Below are 21,248 nucleotides of genomic sequence, written 5' to 3' on the forward strand. Positions count from 1 at the left end.
TTCAATAAAGGGACAGTGTGAAAGAGTGACTGCCTTTCCTTCTTTTGGTTAGTAGATATTTTATACATTAAACACACTTAAATTTATAACCAAAATGGTAAGAAATAAAAACATAGAATTTGGATTTAGGAAGAAAAGCAACCCATTCAACTTAATTAACAAGATATTAAGAAATAAATGGCTAAAAAAAAAAGAAAGAAATGGCTAATGTTGAACCTGACTGAAGATAGAGTCCCATCACTTGTTCATAAGTTATTCCTTCCCTGTTGACCACAATCAAATAAACACAAATACCAATGATGTTTGCAATTTCCATCATGGCCAAAAGGTGTCTTTCAGATACTCTTTCCTAAAGTGTCATTTGCAAAATAATCTGCTAGGAGAAAGGTCTTAAAATTACCTTTAGTACATTGAATGGTATATAAAAACAAGCTATAAGATAAAGAAAGTAAATATAGACATAGACAGATGCACAGGCTTCCTACAAATCCAATTAGCAATCATTCAAAATTTACAAATATAGCCAGAAAAAAATAAGGTAGAAGTTACACATTTGACAATTTTCAAAGTTATGTCAAGTGAAAGTGAGTAATTATTGAATTATGTGAGCTACTTAGGTATGTATTCATTATAAACAGTAAATAAGATTTAGTGACATCATAAAAAGCCAAATATGCTTCTCTAACACCAAAACTTATGTTCTTAGTCTTATTCAACTTGTTGTTACAAATATTACAATCTTCAAATGGACTTTTCAAGTGGTAGGAAAGATACATAACAGGGTATTACCTTAGGTTTCACATTTTCTTAATATAACTCCTACTCCATTTAAAAAATTTTTGCTTTCCCGATATCTACCAGTCCAGTGGAGGGGGTGTGTGGGGGGGTTAGAAGGTAGAGGAATAATGGTAGAAGAATGATATCACCAGCCACAGGAAAATTTGTGCAAAAATAGAAATCAAATTAGCTATGTGTTTTGACTAGACTGTGTGTGAGTTAGAGACATGAGTTTTCTAAACACCAATTAGACAAAAAAAAAAAATTGTAAGAAATAATGTGAGTACTGTGATGTATAATAGCTAGAGATCTCCATAAAGTTATGTTCAGAATCTGAGCAAGAGGTAACTAAAACAAATAGATAAACCATGATCTGTCAGCTTTGGTAGAAATTTTCTATGATTTCTCATCTGCTTAATCTGAAAGTCTCCTTAAAGTACTGGAATCCTTTTGAGGACCGCAGGGTCCTGAAGGATTCCTTGACATGCTCATCTTTAATATTCCCAGAAAGTTCAGCTGTTGGTACAACAGAAACCTAATGCTTGTTTTAATTTGAGACATAAACTCCAAGATAAACTCTAGAGTACCTGCTCACCTGCAGTGGGTACAAATTATTAATGATCATTTGAGTGGCCAATAAGACCCATGCTAGCTGGGCTTTAAAACAGATTTATTTTCCATATAGAAGTCACTTTGTTGAAGTTCTTAAAGAGGGTCCTTGGGGAACTCTGAAGACAAAATTCTGAGTATTCTATATGCGATATGAAATGTTATCCATATCATCTTGGGGTACAATGTTAACCTCATCAAAACCCGCATGCCTGTAACATTTTTTTCTGTTAGTGTTGCTCATTCTCAGGCATGTAATTTCTGTTACTAGCCACAAAAAACTATTGGGTAAATGATCTTAAAAATGTCTATTCATGCTTTAATGTAACACTGAAATCTACCTTACCCAGAATCAGAAATTCTCTTTCAAATTATTAACTATATTATTTCATTTAAATATCTATTTACTCTTCATTGTTGGCAAACATGAAGTATATGAGGTCAGAAGCTATATACTTATTTTTATTTCTATTTAGCATTAGTCTTGTAACACTGAAGGCAATAAAATTTTGTTGAAAGTCAATGAATGTGGATTGATGAATCCAATAATATAAATATGAATACCAATATAAAAATAACAAAGTGATTTAATGAAATGACACATTTTATTTCTCATACAAATCTTCATACCAACATATTATATTATTTATGATAATATAAACTATTATCATTCAATTGTATCTGTATTTGTAGATATGAGAATGTAGATTTCATTTGGCTATCTTTTCCTTCTATCACATGTTACATTCACTGAAACATATAAGTACACCATTTGAGAATCCAGTGCCTTCAATTTCTGTTATTATACATGAATTATTTAAAACTAATCAAATACAATCAATCATATGAAATAAAATAAATAAAACAGTAAAATTTTCCTTCATTCTTGATTTTCTTCTCTCTTTCCATCTTAGAAGATGCCATTGCTAATTTAAAGAGAAATCTTTCCCTGTCTCAGGTATGTTTTGTTTTTTTTAATTTTTAGCAGAAATATTTTATGTCTTCTGGTAGCCTAACTGTATATTAAAATTATTTACCTCTGAATATATAGCACTTCATCCTTCATATTTAGACTTCACATTACAAAGTGTGCAGTTTACTACTTCCCTTAACAGGAACATTTATAATATTATGTATACTTAATGTATTACTATAAACAATACTGCAAGAAATTTTTTTGTACATACAGCTTTAAGTAAGTGTAACACTTTGCAAAGATACATTTTAATGTATTTTTATGTGATGAAATAATGTGTATAATTTAATTATGAATCATTTTTATAAAAATCAAAAGACATCAATAATATTTTTTTTTCAGTACCAGGGATTGAACTCAGGACCTTGTGGTTGCTAGGCAGGAGTAGTGACACTGAGATAAATCCCCAGCCCTGTTTTCTTATGTGCCTTTTTATTTCAGTCTTGATTATTTGTATCTGGGATTTTCTCTTTTTAATTTCTACTGCATTTATTAAAGCAAATCCAGGACACTTCATACTCTCATCTTTTTTTTTTAGGTGTCTGATTTCTTTATTTTTATTTTTTTGACATGCTCAGCATTGTGGCAATATTCTACTTTCTTTTTTTAAATTTAATTTTATTGGTATTTTAGGTATACAATATAATGACATTCATCATTGGAAATTTGCACCTTTACATAATCTCTCTTAGTGCTTATTTTTCCCTCTTCCCCTACCCTCCCTTCAACCACTCCATCCCTCCCTATTTACAAAGACTTTGCTTCCATTTTTTCATTTTCTCATATTAATTTCATTCCCTACTTTCCTTTCCCCTACCCCTCCCTCTTCCCCTTCCCCTTTGCCCCTTTTCTTCCTATTTCACACTATCTATTTTACCTTTTAGGCCTCATTTACACTTTCAGTTTCTCACACTAGAGAAACTATTCATTATTTACACACGTGTGTCCTATTTATTTCACTGAAGAGTATTGCCCCAATGTGCATCTATTTAGTTATAAATATCTCTAATTTTTTGTTTTTATATGGCGGAGTAGTACTCCATTTTATTAAAAAAATTGTCTTTATCCAGTCTCCAGTTGATGGGCATTTGGGCTGTTTCCAAGTTTTAGCTTACTCTCATATTCTTAAATCATATTTACTTTAATGTCAATGGAGATTTTTAGAGCAAAACAAAAAATCTCAGTTATAAAGTCAGTCATTCTATTATTTAGTGAGCTATTGAATATGACTCAAATACTAATAATATAAGTGGAACTAAAATTAAATAGTCATACATATTTAATTATGAACCTTTTTAGTCAGAATGACCAAAATCCTATATTATGTAGGTCACTTCAAGTACTGTCTTAAATACTGAGTTATACTGTTCTTTTTCTAGTTTAGACTGACAGGAAAAGATTTATTGTATTCTGTCTTCCCTAAGGATATGTTATGCTTGGTGAAAAAATTTCTCAGGTTTTCATATTCAAATGTTATAGTGTTGTCACTAATGTTATGTTATAATGGTCATATTCAAGCATATGTTACACAAAAACTCTATTTTTAAGACCTAAACTATTTAAGAGAGCACTTCAAGTCATTTTAAAAATGTGCCATATATATATATATATATATATATATATATATATATATATATAGTTTCTTCTTGCTATTTGGAGTTTTAAAACTTTTTTGTTAATTTTATGTTATTTTTATAAAATTATTAAATTTGACAGAGTAAATACAAAACAGGAAAAGTCACCAGTGATTTTGCCATTATTAAATGTCCAGTGTATTTATTTTACTTTTTCCTTCTATATCTGAAACCTCACCTGCTTATTTTCAATATTGAGATTATACCATTATGACACTTGATTTAAGGAGTTTATTTATATATATTAGCTTTCAACAATTTCTTAGCTGATTTTGACTTCAATGGTGGCTGGTAGGTTAAATGAGCATACCTCTGATGCAATTCTGTTCATTTATTCTGTTTCCTTCTAGTCTTTATTTCTTGAAAATTTACTCAGAGGATTTAATTTATATATATATATATACATTAGAAAACTCTCCACTCATGGAGAATAGAAACAGTTATAATAACTGAAAGCACACACAGTTTTGTTCAATACTCAATTCATTTTTTGTTAAAACTTTTTCCCATGTTAGTATGGGCCTGCTTGAGACAGTAAGTCTACAGAGACAAGAGAAACAATATGTTAGTGTGGGAAAATTCCTGTACTCTTTAGACCCATAGATGTTTAAAAATGAATCTCTTGTCATTGGACATACAGATAGTTTCTTGTATATCTCCAAGGTTTTTTAGCATATATAAAATTCTATGGTCAGTTCAATCTTCTCATTATATGAGATTTTGTCATCCTCTATCTAGATTCCCTCCTCCTTATGTTTTATTGTATCCTCTCTGTGAAGGTTATTTTCTGTGTCCTATTATTTATAATCTTAACAGGACCCTTAAGCTTTTTCAAATTTCCAGTGACTTACTTCCAGAAGCTGTATGAAATATCAGGTTGTCTTTAGGAATGTTGTAGAAAAATCCACTGTACTTACAGCAGAGGATGGAGGGATACCATTAGAGAAAAGGAAGAAGAAAGGAAGAGAAAAGAGTAAAGGGCTGAAAATAATCAAATTATGTTATATGTACAAATATGCCAAAATAAAATTACGTCATTCTATGTAACAAACATGAACTAAGAAAAAAGGGCCTGAGTTGCTTCATAAACACGTCTGTTTAATAAGTTATTTAACTCTACAAGTAACTATTCCAAGCTTTCTAGAAATCTGAGAAAAATAATCTGTGTAACTTGTAGGTCCTTAATGGTGTAACATGAATTTATAGACAATACAGGAAACCTTATAAAATGTCTTTCAAATTTTTTAGAAATTTTCAAAGTATTTTAGAAATCAAGAGCACAGTGATTCATATAGTCTCAAAAATTAAAGTTTTAAGTATATTATATTCTTATTTAAACTTATCTCATGGCTAATAAATATTCCTCAAATTTAAATATAAAGATGATTTAGGATTATCAGAAGTTATTTCAGTTGAGTAAAATCTTTTTCAAATATTGAGTGCCATATTCTAATTAAATCTGAAAACACTACTAAAATATGTTTAATGATAATCATTACAGCCACAAAATTATGGAGAACTAATTATCACTTTCCGTAGAAGCCATAGATATTAATTAAAGAATACAAAGAAGGGGCATATGCAAACAAATGTCTTTAATGAGATTTGAAAGGTTTGCTAACTTCCAGTGATTACTAATTTTTAAAATTTTTTTAATAACATCCCGTTAACATGAACTCACAATTTATGTCAGCCATCGTGTTTTCTGGCCACACCTTGAAAATTATCAGAGGATATCCTCTAATAGATAGTCAATATAAACAACATTTTATATTAATAAAAACATTCTTATTTTATCATAAAATGACTTATTTCAAATAAATATAGGTTGTGTAGAATAACAGATGATAAGTTATTATATATTTAAAGTAGCATTCATTTTTATTTTAATGGGAATATTAGCTTCTTGTTTGTTGCCATATTGGATTAAAGAAATCAGCAAAGTAGTTAAGTGCCTGGCAAAACAGAATAATTTAATCAGATAATCACTTCAAGTTTTTATTAAAATATTTTTATGCTAAACATACAAAATACTTTATTTTATAATTATGACTGAATTTAAAAAGTAATTTAGTGTAACTATTATTTAAAATAATGATCAAAACCATAAAAATTGCTGGATTATGTTGATGTTTAATATCAACATAATTTATTACTAATATGATTTTTTCTTATCTGTTTCACTCTTATGTAAAAATGCAAGTGGACAAGGAAAACAATAATTAGCTGATTTGAACAGACTTAATTATTTATAACTATTAATAATCCTGACATTTAACTTCCTACCTAGCAAACATAAAAAGACAAAGCTAACTTATAATTCTTATAAATCACCAGAGCAAAAATACCTGATATACTGTCATCCTGAGATTTCATTTATAGAGTTCTGCTCCTTTCACTGCTCTATGCCAGGGATTTTATTAGACACAGTTTCTGTCTTTTAATTGTAATTGGAGTATACTCAAGTACAAAGTAACACAGTTTTTATCTAATACCTTCAGACAAAATATAAGAAAATAATCCAAAATAACAATATTTTCAGTCAAAAAAGAGATAATTAAAATCAACATGACTTTACAGATGATAGATAGATGATAGAGATACTGATGTATAATTAATATATTTTTTATCAATAACAGCAAAGATCTTAGTTAATGTAGAAAAAATAGCTTTTTAATCAATTAAAAAGCTTAATTTTCAAGGTCATATACTATTCCAAAATATTAGGATTCCACAGGAGCTGGGATCCAGGCACTGACTTCCCCAAGGTACAACAAATGACTATATGTATAAAACATATATATAATATTGACTTTGACCTCAAAAGACATAGGAAAATGCAACACAAAAGTCCTCTCCAGAGACAAATCAATTAACAGAATGAAATAAAAAAATACGTAGAGTGTGGAACTGTCAAAAAGGGGAAAGTAGATACCTGAAAGTGATATGTAGAAAGTTATATGGAAAAGTGAACAAGACCCATGAACATATTGGAGATAGAGATACAGACATGAGAAGCTATATAGTATCCAAATATACATACAAAGAAATCAGTAGAGTCCACACAATGATAGATGAAACATAAACCCAGATTTCTTGTGGAAAAACTACATGGATGTGTATTTGAGTCATGCAAAACTATCTGTATATTGTAAATATTTCTCCCAGAAGACCCTAACTTTCATTTTAAATGCTATAGCAATGGGAACTGTGGTGCAGGTAATGGCCTTGCTGGAAAGGGGAAGAGCTGTAATGGTAGCATCAGTCTCTTCTTTCACTGACCTGACTGAGCGCTATGGAAACATCTCAGCTTTATGGTATCCATCTATGTATTTTCTTCACTCCATGCTGTCTAACTGTCCTTTCTCATGTTGCAAATTATATTGCCTATAGCACATTTATTTGTAAGTTTCTTGAGGGTAGGATCTAGGACCAGTATTTTATTTAGCTTCAGAACACTGAGAAAAGAAATTATCAGAAATAAAAATTATTTCCGTATCAATTAGATTCTGAGAGGGTTCTTGTATTCATTTTTTTTCATAAAACAAGTATTTATCAAATGTCTAATATGGGGGCAGAATTATGGTAATGACTTTGAATAATGAAATAAGATTTCCCATAATGCAGCTTAAACTGTAGTAGATAATTTAAAATTTAGTGATCCAATTGCAACATACTGTAAAAAAATCTGAGATTTGATTTGATAATTTAGACCATTATTACAAGACCACTCACTCTATTCAGACGGTTCACTTTTATGACTTCCTCACATCCCAAAGGCCCCATATCTTAACCCCACCTCAACAGTATTTAGAGTTAAATATATGAAATTCAGGGGATGTAAACTTTAGACTGTAGTAGTCACATTGCTATTAGAAAGGAATGCAATTGTAAGGAAGCAAGGAGAGTAAAATTTAAATAAGGCTGAAGACAAGAGTATTTTTTTAAACCAGTTTAATCTGAGTAGTTTCTTGCCCCATAAAACTGATTTTCAAGTGGTTCATCCACTAATTTTACTTTTACTGAAAGAATATGTGCATACACAAACGCAACTATTGGAGATTTCTTTTTTAAAATGAAACACGGCATTAAATTGCACATCATATTAATATTTTAGTGAGTTTTACAAAAGAGAAGTTATTGGTGGAGAATCTTTCTATCTTATATATAAAAAACAAAAATTTTAGAAATAAGCATGTATATTATGAAGTTCACTCATATTTTATATGTGTCACAACCAGTATCACTGATTCTTAATTTTTTTATTTTGTTATTTTTAGCAGTATATGTTTACAGTACATAATGGTTGCATTCCTTGTGTGGAGTTGGTACACGTACATAACACATCTTAATTCTTTTTCATCGCTACTCGCTCTTCTACACTTCCCTCCATCTTTAGATCCATTCCTCACTGGAGAAAGAACTATCTCTCTACTTCCAATTATCTATTTTAAAATTTGGTCTATATTTATATTTTGGCTTTCTCATATAGGGGAAAACATGTGATATCAAAGCTTGTGTATCAGCTCAATTAATAATTAAGGAAAAAGCATTCAATATGATGATATGGTCTCTACACAGTGAAAACATCTGCTCCTTTTTGCATACTAAAATTCTTAAGATATGATAACAATCCTGGTTGCCTCAAATTGTATTAAATATTTCAAGAAAGTATGACTTTTTCAAGAAAACAATACATATTTTTACATTATCTTCACTGTTACCTTCTTGAAAATTGCACATTTATGTGGTTTTATATATATATATATATATATATATATATATATACAGAGAGAGAGAGAGAGAGACAGACAGACAGACAAACAGAGACAGAGAGAGAGACAGAGAGAGGGAGGGAGAGCTTTCCCCTAGAAGGTAATAAATAAAGACATATTTAACATGGATAAATATCAAAATATATGAAATCATTTTGAGTATATTACAATTGAATAAGTAAGGGTGATTTAAATAATTTCAACAATGCTAATATTTATGTAAGACCACATACTTCTAATTTTGCTAGAGATGATATTCAACTTATTTGAAATCTATTTCCTTGTATAAACTAAAAGCTTTACTCTATAACTAAAAATCTATGAAAAAAGGTAAATCATCACAACTTATTTCTGTGTCATATGTAGAATGTAAATCATTCAACTATAATATTATTTAATTAAATAGTTGTCAGTGTGATTTGGAATAATTAGAGATATACAAATAATTATACAAATAAACATACACATGTTCATACTTATATACCAGTACAAAATACTCATTTTTTAATAATACTGAGGATGAGGAAAAATGAAAGTAAAATTATAATCATGCATCATATACATAGTACTATAGAATAAACAGTCAAACATCAATGATTTTAACTACTAGGAAAAATATATGCTTGCATTCCATATATTTTCAGAAATAAATGTGTTTTTTACTTCAAACATTTTTGACACATGGTTATTATTATGCAAGTTTTTTGTATCACTCTATGTTACACTAGAAACCATACAAAAAATGTAAAATAATGATATTGCTCAAGGAAAATGAAAGCGGTATGTGTAAAATTCAGATGTGAAGCTATATTTTTACTATTTCCTCTTTAACTTTCATTTCTATTGAAAATCATGACACCGGCTTTCTTCACTCTAGTTGCTATGACTGATCAGTGGACAGCTTTGCTCATGAAGACCCAGACTTCATAGTACCACAAGTAACAAATACTGAGACTAAGGAGAGTTGGGATCCCAAGTACTTTGCATCAGGATTGATCCAATACATCTAGGAATTCAATATTGTTTGGTATAGTAAAAAGCTTATTCTCAGGATATAGTAACATAACTCTATCTTTTCTGATGTCATTTGTTAGTTTTATAAAATGGGAATTCTTAGTAGTTGAAAATTCTAATCTACCCATGCATATTAAAATATCTTTTTGTGATTACAAAATTAACTGTAAATTTTTTAGAAATGATCAAATAACCGATAGCTAAGAAAATGAATATATTGCAACAGATTATGCCAAGATTCTCTGAAAAGAATAATGACTCACCCCCTAAGAGAAAAACAAATACTCCACACATGATTTAGGTGCTATAGATGACAAGTGAATCTGGAGTAGATTTTTAATAACCCAGGGAAACATTTTCAGCACTATTTATCTACATGATAATGGGTGCTGTGAATAGAAGGACTTTCCAGTCATGTGGCTTCTTTTAAAGCTAGTTCTTGTGGAGCCAAGAGAAGCATCATGAGGCTATGTCCATTTGTGCACAAAGGATTGCATGATGGGAAAAACAAAGGGATACATGTCAAAAACTGAAAGGCACACAGGAGAAATGAGAAAGCAAATTGAGATATAACAACTTGTTCAATTTGCAGACATTTTGCAGAGATTTTGGGTGATTTCTGAGGAATAAGATGAACAAAAGATGAATAAGGAATTCCTGTCATGAAGTTGATAGTACCTAATATTTGAATGGAAAACAATTGCTCCATATATACTCCAATTATTCAGGAAAAAATTTCTATTTATCCTAATACAGAGATTTTCAAATGAAATTATGAAGATTATTATTTAGAATAAAAATATTTGAACAATATGTTTAGTTATAGCACTGATATGAAGAGTTTGGAAGATATAATTTTCACCCTAACAACAAGACAAGTCTATATTAGCCGAAAATCAGTTATTTTGTCTTATGGAACCAGCAAGTGACTATAGTCATGTGGCACACAACCACCAATAAATTCCAAGGGACTGGAGAATTAGAGTTGTAATAGCAGTTACAAAAACCATAAACATGTAGGAACAACTGAATGCTAATTTTGATAAATTTCTGGAATCTGAGTGTGAAGGTGAAAATCTAGGGAAAGTCCCACATTTTCATAGGTTTTAACTAGGCATCTCACCAGATATTCATGGTGGTGAGCCAAGAAAGATTCTCTCATATCTGTTGTAGAAGAGGGGCAGAAAAAATAGGGAGAAAGACTTCATTAGAGTCTACCCTCCTACAACAAGGAAAGACATTTCTCCAAATCCAGCCCACCGTAATCTTCTTCTAACACAAAAAGCAGAAAGTGAATCTAGGATATATGTGTCAATGTCATAGCCTTGGGACACAGGTGCATTAAAAGTCTGAGATTTTTAATTTAATGTGTGGCATATTTCTGCTATCATACAACATACAACTTGCCATCATACAACAGGGCTCCAATATAATGAATCCGGATTCATGCTGAATAATCTGAAAGAGACAGACTGAGTAGCTCCTGAAGAAGGCCAATAAGCAGATAATTGAGGTTTGTAATCAGAGAGATGGAAAATGTCAGAAAGAAAATAATCAAGGAAAATAGGTATAGGTACAGGTAAAAGTATAGATGTAGTGGAGTCTGCTAGCTAACTGGAGCTTTTTTCCAGACCACTATTTGTTCAATGTTGGTTTTGGGGATCTTTCTGAAACAAATCACATCCTCTGGTGTCTTGTTGGTGCTTGAGATGCTTTTTTAAATTATATGGAAAAATGTTTAAGTGCGTTTTAGTTTTGTTTTGGTTGAGTTCTACTGTATTTGAATATTATCGTAGTTTTTTTCCCTTGCATTGTTCTTCTTTGAATGGTTTTAATTTGTGTGTGTGTTTGATAATAAAGTTATTTTTTAAAAGTACAGATATAGTTTTAAAGCCTCTTATATGTACAACTATTGCACATTATACTAATCACAACTTGTAGATTGAGACAATATTCATAGTAGAGCTATATTTTTAATCTCAATTTTAGCTCAATTCCTCTGAACACTATATTTTATTTGGCTTTGAACAACAGTGCTATACTACAGGTAGAATTCTGTATCTTTAATAAACTATATGATGATATCTGATACAGGTATCCTCATCAAAAAGGGTCTAGATTTTACTACACATTGACCTCTAGTTACTATCTAGTTCTGAAAATAAGGGTTAATACAACTTATTGATCTTACAGCAGAAAGAGGGTGCTCTGACCAGTGTTTCCTCATTGCCCAAACTTCCTAGCTCCTGGCAATAACTCTAATTTCCACTTCTGTGATTTCAAGGTATTTTAGGTTCCACAAATATTTGATATAACAGACTTTATCTCTTTGTGTCTTATTTCATTTACCATAATGTCCCTCATGTTCATTGTGGAAAATGTCAGAATTTCTTTCTTTTTTATGAATAAATAGTAATTTGTTGTGCATATACATCACAAATTTTTAAAATAATTTTTATTATCCAACAAAGGTCACATGTTTCCATAACTCAGATATTGTAAATAATAAATGAATGTGTAAAGGGATTGTTTTCAATTATTGATTTTCTTTCACATATATTTATTTATATATATTTATTTCATATATATTTATTTCATATATATCTATGCATATGATATGTCTATATATCTTTTCTTTCATATCTATAGATATAGATATAGATATAAAATCATAACTTCTGGAAATTATGGTATTATATTTTTGATTTTCTGTAGAAACTCCTAATTGTTTTTCTTAATTCATGTTCCTTCCAACAGGATATAAGTGTTCTATTTGTTTTACACTCTAACCAATATTTATCTCTTTTTCATAAAAGCTATTCTACCAGGAATATTTCATTCTTTCAGTTCATTTGAATGTGGTTTTGAGTAAATACTTTGATATACCAATCTAAATATCAGATAAGAAGTCAAAACTTGAAAATTATCGCATTGTATGTAAATACATGTGTTTTCTAATCAACACCTTAAAAGTAGAAGCAATAATCTACATTGAAAATATAGGTATAAAGGAAAAGTACACTAAGAAAAACAAAGCTGACATTTCTATTACTGGAGGATTAACTTGAAGAACACCCAATAAAACAGATACGGAAAGAACACCGGACTCAGTAGGAGACCACGAGGAGCAGCCTGTAGTAGTAGATGGAGGAAGAGTACACGCGAGAGTCCATGATCAGCTTTGTGAAATGCTGCACCGCAGTAGAGCAGGGTGAACAACAGAATCTACCACTTAGACTCAGTCACAGACATAACTAGATGTTTTCTTTGAGATCTGTATTTATCAAACAGAGCAGCCCTGGATAAAAAAAATCTCTGGTCCCTCTGTGTGAAGCTGTTTTCATGTGTAAGGGAAGGTTGCAGGATAATTTAGACCAAAAAAAAAAAAAAAAAGACTCAGATTACTATTTTTATTTAATTTATAAAAAATGCTGTCAGTACCAAAAGACATCAAATACAGCCACACAAACAATTTGATGACCACCTCTGCCCCTTTATTTTTTTCGTTTCTTTTTCAAAGAAAAGTATCAATTTGTACATATGCAAAAATAACTAAAATGTAGAATTGGAAAAAAAGCTTCCAAACTGAAATAAGTCATCACCACATTAAACTTGCCTAATAGTGCTATCCATTTTCATAAGCTCTATTTCCAGATGAATTTATAAATAATTGGCACAAGTTGATGGTAAAGGCTTGTTTTAGAGGGTTAGACTGTGTTTGGGAGATATATAAACGAATCATTTTAATAAAATAGGTAAACAATTTGGAATATATTATTTTCAGCTATCCCTGGGGCATCATTTTAGTGGATGATTACAGCCAAATGAATATTATCTTATAATTTTCTCATACGCACCAGAAGCTTTTGTTTTAGCTCCAGATTGCTATTTATTCTCTAATGATATTTTACAGAATAGCGTCGGTTTAGATAGAAAGCTCAGGGGATTGTCAATGATAGCTAGAAGGTTCTTTTTGTTTTCTTCCTCTTAATTTGCATATCTATAATGCAAATATTTAATAGAATTCATTCATGAGCTATTATTTTGTTCTAATAAATGGAAAAATATCTGCGTCGGACATTAGTCCTGTCTTTTTCTCCATAGTTTCAGCAAGAAGTTGTTTGAATTATTTTCTACCATTATTCATAGAGAATACTATTGTTTTTAGAGCAGAGTTAACATCTCATTATTTCCCTTGGAATATCTCTTCCTTAATTATTAAAAATTATTACTCATTGTATATGCATACTAAATGCATAATTTCTTCACCTCTGTATAAAACTTGATATTGCAATTTCACATATAATTTCATTTCTTGTTGGTTGTTTTTAGACTTTTTGTAAATTCTCCCAGAACATTTCAATTATTTTGTGCCTTCCTATCACAGGATTAAATAATTCTCTTTACTTTTTAGTATGTATTTGAGGTACATAATGATTGCATTTATTTGGGGGAGTTAGTACATGTACATAGCACATCTTACTTTCTATCCTCTACCTATCTCTTCTCCTCCTCATTTCATCTCTTACTCCCCTTCCTTTTTTGCAAATTAAACAATTCTTAATGTTTCCTTGTTTCTTATGCTATTATCCCTATGCCTGATCTACTTAGCAAAAATCTTTAGCAGAGAAGAACTTTGTATAGCATTAATCATTGATTTATACATGCTTAGGTACTTTAAAATGTAAAGATAATTAAGAGGTTCCATTTAATTCTCATTTATAGGGAGATACAAGGACACATCTAGTAATGGTTAATTAGTACATTGACCAATAGATAGATAGATAGGTAGATAGATAAATAAGGAGAAAGCACTTCCCATACTCTTGGTCATGTTTATCTTACCTTTTACCATATCTGTTATTTCTGAGAAAGATAGGTCTTTTACCTCCCTTAGACATCATTCTTATTATACCCTAATTTCCTTATATTTCTTAGCAATCCTTCAGTCTATTTTATTCTGTTTACAAAAGTAGTTTGTATGATTTTCCAGGGGTTATGGTACTATAGAATTAAGACAGAGCATGAAAGCAAGAGGATTTGATTTCAAGAACTTCTTCTGAACTATGTTAGGGCAGGGCTATATTTTTGACACTCCTATTTTACCTCATAAACAACATTAATAGTGCCCTTATAGGGTATTATTTACATGGATAAATAAAATTAAAGTCATGGTTTGATAATGAAATCAAATATCATTGTACATAAGACTAAGAAATTACAAACTTCAAATTGTTTCATTTCAGACAATTTATGGCCATTTGTATAGATATTGGGAATACAATTCTAATTACATTAGAGATACAGAAATTTTATAAAAGTCCAATTAATCAAATATTATATAAAAAGGTTATTTCTTTAAACTTTTAATAAGCATTTTGGAGTTCATTCTCATAAAAGATATTGTATGAAAACATGGCCAAACAGTTTCACCACTGGCGTCATCTTGTTGACGGCCTCTAATGTTGTTCAAAGTGTCAGTGAATTGTATGTGCAACCGACACAAACAGTGTGAGGGGTGCAGATTCTCCCTTTGATTGCTATGCATCTTGCTCACTGACTTGCCAATTTTGCAAGATGAGAGATATCTCTCCAAAAAGAACCTGTTATAATTTTCTTTGAACAAATTTCCACTGTGACAAAATATTCTCATAATAGAGAAAAAAGACTTTATTTGAAAAATGCACAAAGTATATTTCTAATAAAAGTATCCCATAAATTTACCATACTTAACATAGTTACGGTAATCTCATTATTTGGCACATTGTAATCAGGATTTAGTTGAATTGCATGCTATTTAACAGACTGCACACCAGCACTTTTAAATGGCAACACAGCTGGATTCATTTTTAAGGAAGAAAGACCAACTTCAACAAACTTTCACTACACAGAGACTGAAAAATACTGAAATGTAAGCTTTAAATTAGCTCCTAGGGTAGACATTTATTGGCAACCTCTACATAGTATTTTAAGCAAAATTGAAACATTAATTTTAATTAGAATATTCAATTAGATTCTAAGTCAAATCTAGCGCAAAGTTACAAAGGAAGTTGTCTCATTGTATTTAAAAATATTAAAATAGATGTACTGTATCCCAAATAGAACATTTATAGAATTCTAGTAGAAAGTTGTAATGAAAATTGACTTATCAAGTGATATTAGAAATAGCCCATGGACACAAAAATATGAAGGATTACAATGCTTTGAAAAGAATATAAAAGAGTACTTAGGTAATAATTTTCCACATAAATCCAAAAATAGAAAAAAATTTAACTTTGATATGAAAATTGTTTTCCTTAACTAACCTTAATAACATAGCCTATATATTTAATACTCCAGATTTGGCTATCTTTCAGAAAGCAGAAGATGCAATTGATTTCAACTGGACAGCTTTCATAATTCTTTTCAAATCCTTTCATTCCTACTTCCTATACCTGTTACTGCTGCAGGTTCAACAGACTTCAAAGCATGCCTACAGTTCTTTGCATTTGGGGCAACGCCATGCAACACTAGCTTCCTCTGCTTGTATTTCTCTTAGATGAAGAAGTAAGAAGAACCACTCGGGACTAACATATGGATAATTTGGAGATTTTTGAGGCCTCTTCAAGCAATAATGAATGGAGAACAATGGACATAGAATTTCAAGATTTCCTTCAGTTTTTTCTTAGAATGTTTCAAGGAATGACACATTTGTCCTGGTGAAATTGGCAATACCACAAAAGATTCTTGAATTGGTCTTTTATCTTTATTTTATACACTCTGTCACTCATTACTACTTCTGGGTATAATTTTCCAAGTAAACTACTTTGATTCAAGCCTATGTCTGAGATGAAATTTTTGAGATTCCAGGTTGAAATATATTTGAAAAAATTAGCAAAGATTAAAAAGAAATTACTAAATTTATAATCACAGCCACTAGCATTACTTAGAATTTATGGCTAATGGGTTAATAACTTCACCATTCTAGGCAATGAGTAGATTGTATATTCTTTATTCAACTTTACAATTTATAAAATTTATCTATACATAAGATTGTTTTCTAAATTTTGACCACAGTAGCAATTTATTATAAAGTTATCAGTCTAAGTTAATTTATTTTCTTGAGAAAATAATTGCAAAATCAATGATATTCTGAAACTTGATTTTCCAAAGAATCAGTATGGTATCATGGGTGTGTTTCAAAATAATCTCTTTGATGCTGAATGAGAGTAGTAAAGAGAGAGGAGGAATTTCCCAGTCCCATTGTGCTATTTCTGAAATCAGAGCCTACCCTTACAGTGGGTTTCTATAGTTGTGACTGTGTTCGTAATGGTATTGGTGATCCTCCTGGGCAGGCAATCACATTTGTAAGTATGTAGTTAGAATACATACTTTGTTATAATTTCAAATTTCATTTGTAGTGTTATTAGGAAATGACAATCCTCAGGGCATTGCAGTATGGACTATTTTAAATTCCTATAAGAATGACTGAGAGAAATTGCTATTTTATGTTAAAGAATTCAAGTGAAAAAGAAAGTTTTAATAATAGAAACATTGCACATTGTTACAAAGCAGCAGGTTGAGATTCAGAATTCTGTTTCTCACCTCAAATTCCGTAGGTCTTTTCTTTTTCCTCTCCAATTGCATAAGCAAGCTATTTTAATGTTGATTTCCAAATTAGTCATGATTTTGCAGAATACCTGTTTTTTTGTGTAAGCTTTAATCCAATTCACCTTCCACTTCTCTAACATAAATCAATGTAACTATGAATATAAATGCAGTAACCAATAGTACCTTATATTTCACAATAGGCAAACAATGATATATTTTTGCCAGTTAATCCTATCAATCTTATAAATAATGAAAATTTCAAGTAGTGACAAAAATTACCTGAAATCCTCCTTGTCTGTTTATATATGTAAAAGTGATTTTTTTATCTCATTTGCAAATCAACTTCACTCCCAATCTACTATTTTATATCTGTTCTATCTATTCATGTGGACTAATTTTCCTTGCTTACTAGGTTTGGGCTCCATGGGAACACTATGAAATAAACTGTAATGTAAATGACACCTGTAATTGGGCAGTCTGGTGGCCCATAAGTTCTCTTGGTCTTTAGTAGTTTCTTCTGGAATAATCACTTAGTTGGTAAACAACTAGTATGTGAATTATTATTTAGTAGTTAATGACACAACTCTTTAAATAGGAAATTATAGTTAAGTTCTTGAAATATTATGTCAATAGAATGCAATTTAAACTTTTCTAATATTATACATTCAGATAATGGATACATTCATACACATGGATAGTAAATACCCTAGCTTACTGTTTTTATGTTATATTATTTATACATTTTGTGGTTAGATGAGAACAGAAAATATAACATTATGAATAATGCCATTTATTCAAATTATTTTTTTGAGCAAACCTTTGTCAAAGATGTTTGCAAGTACATTTACATTTACTAGGCTCTATAGAAACCTCAGTGCATCTTGAACCTAGCCAATATTCAGTGACTTTTTCTCTTTAGAAACAAATCTGAGTCAGATATGGAATTCAGAAAACAAGTCACTGCACTCAATGTTGTTTAAATTCAAATCCAAATGTCAAATTAGAAAGATGGTAATGTAAGACAAGTGAAATAAATATCTGCATAGGAATTCACAATGAGAAAGATTAAAAGTGTATGCCTTAGGGCGGGGGATTTAGCTCAATGGTTCTGCTGCCTGCCTCGTAAACACAAGGTCCCGTTAGCAAAAATTAAGACAAAAATTAAGAAACATTGACAATCATAGACTAAACTTAGGAGTATATTGCTAGATACAGATGCTCTTTGGTCTCTTACCATTCAATGGTAATTTGGAGGTGTTTTGAATAATAAACGGTAGACATTGTTGAAAACACCAGAAATGAAAAATAAAGGCTCAGGCCATGACATGGCAGCAGGAGAGATTTTTGGTTCCAGTCTTCTCCTTAGCTTCCTTAATACAGAAATTAAAGAGGATAAAATAGTCTTTTTTATTTATATATTAATTGGTACATTTTAGGTATACATTTACATTTATCATTGGGTTTTTGTACCTGAACATGATGTATCTTAGTTCTTATTTTTTTCCCCATTATCTATGTGCCCTTCCCTATTTACATAGACTTTGTTTTCTTTTTTTTTCTTTCTCATACTTTGTCCTTTCCTTTCTTCCCTTTCCCCTTCCCCTCCGCCACCTCTCCACCTTTGGACCTTTTCCTATTTCAAATTATCAATTATTCATTTTAATCATTTTCATCCTTATTTACACTTTCAGTTTCTCACAGTAGAGATACTATTTGGTTTTTACACATGTGTGTCCTATTTATTTCACTTAAGAGTATGGCCTCAATATGCATCCATTTTTCGTAACTAACATCCTCATAAAAATGTCAGAGTATTTGAGACATAAAAAGGAGGGAACTAATTCATACCATTAAGCTTTTTTAGAACCCAAGTTCTCCCCAGTGAACTTTGTCCCTAAAAGTGGGTGAAATCCACAACCAGAAGAACATCGCTGACAAGTGGCAAAAGATACTGGGCCCTTCGGTGAGCAAACATTAAGTTACAGGACAGGAAGTTCCAAAATATATATTAGACAAAGTGAAGTAAGTCAAAGACTACTTTAAAAAGTAAGAAATTCTTTGAGGAAAAAAATACACAGGTACAGATTTGTCAACAAAGTAGTACTTTTAGACAGATTTCTCAAGCTGATAGAAATTGGCACTACTAGTACAGTACCCCAAACAGCCAGTTACTCCACATTTTCTATTTTATATTCTAATTAACTGAAGTCTATCTTAAGCTCTGCATGACTCAGTTTCCTTATCAATAATCAATAAATAATAAAATTTCACAGACTTGCTAGGAGGAATTCACATGATAATGCATATAAAACTGTCAGGACAGGGTCAAATATATAATAAGTACTACATAAATTGAATGACCAAAAGCATGTATCCAAGGGTAATTATCATTGTCAATAAGAATATTGAGTATAAGTAAAATGATACTAAAATAAAGAATTGCTTAAATCTTACATGTATAAGCTGGAATAATATTCAATGGTTAAATAATAACATAGATTTTTAATTCATTGATATGTAAATGTTTCCCTTTTAAACCATTAGCTAAATAATATTATCCAAAAACTGTCATCAAAGGTTTTATAACATTGTGAAAATATGGCCAAATATGGGTATAGAAGAAGTTTTAAAGATTTTCTGACAACATTGAAGTCTGTGTTTTGTTTTAATTTAGCTGATATTTAACTTTGACTGGATAGCATTCTCTGAGGGTGTGTGTGCTTAAAAGGAACATGTGAAATATTTAAAATTATAAAAATACCATTTATTCTTATTAAAATAAAAAAAAAGTATATTAGCATTCTGAGTCTAAAAGCTAGCACTAGTATTATGATTAGAATGATAAAATACACTCTACACAAAGGATTAACTTGTGTTATTGACTAGGATAGAGTCTCATTAAAAGCATTTTCTTTGCACAAAACCACAGCCTGGAAATATGTAAATTTATAGGCAAGCTGCACATGCAAGGCGAAGATGTGTAAAGAAAGTCTGAGAACTGAAATTTTATTAAGAAACCGGGCACAGAACCAGCCCAGCAGCAGGTTTAGTGGCCAAGTGCAGAGGCCAGACTGCTTTGCCCTTGACACGCAAACCTTTTTAAATACTGAGATGACAGAGCTGCTCATGAAACCATCTGCTACTTGTTGATCCATCTGGTGGTCAACATAGAGCCATCCAAACTCCCCAAATGATTTATCATGGAAACAGCATGAATTCCAATTAAAAAAAAATAAACTGGAAAATAAAAGTAATGGCTTAGAGAAGCAGCTCATTATTACCGTAGATCAAAAAACATCAGTTGGTATTCTTGCTAGTATTATGATTTATAGTTAAGAAAATTTAGGATCATATCAATTCTTATAGATGTAAATATGTCTAAATATATTAATTTAAAACTTTCAATTAATTAATAATTAAAAACATTATGCCTTAATTCTATTTTTGTGCAACTTCAGAGCACTTGAGTAATAAAAATAATATATTTAATTTTCCAGATTGTACAATGACCCAATAAATAAGTATCCAACTTACAAACATTAGAGTTGCGCACTTTCACAGGTATAATATATAAGGCTCACTTTGTTCATGTATGAACAAATTTGACTTATAAACAGTTATCCCAGAATGGAACTCATTCATAAGTTGAGTGCAGGGCTAACTAAAATACATTCAAATATAATTCTCAATCACTTTTCTATATCTGAAATGCCTTACAATTATCAGTCATGTCAGGGAAGTGACTTTATATTTAATGACATCTATGGATAGAAACTATTTGAATGACTTTGCTTCAGCATTGCTGCTTTCTTGAGTGCAGAAGAAGACCTTATTGAGTTCTGTTCTGAGATAAAAATTTCAGGGAATAATAGA

This window comes from Heterocephalus glaber, unplaced genomic scaffold (assembly GCF_053883595.1).
Source record: "Heterocephalus glaber isolate CG9 unplaced genomic scaffold, H.glaber_assembly_v1.0 deba00001523, whole genome shotgun sequence".
In the NCBI taxonomy this organism is placed as follows: Eukaryota; Metazoa; Chordata; class Mammalia; order Rodentia; family Bathyergidae; genus Heterocephalus; species Heterocephalus glaber.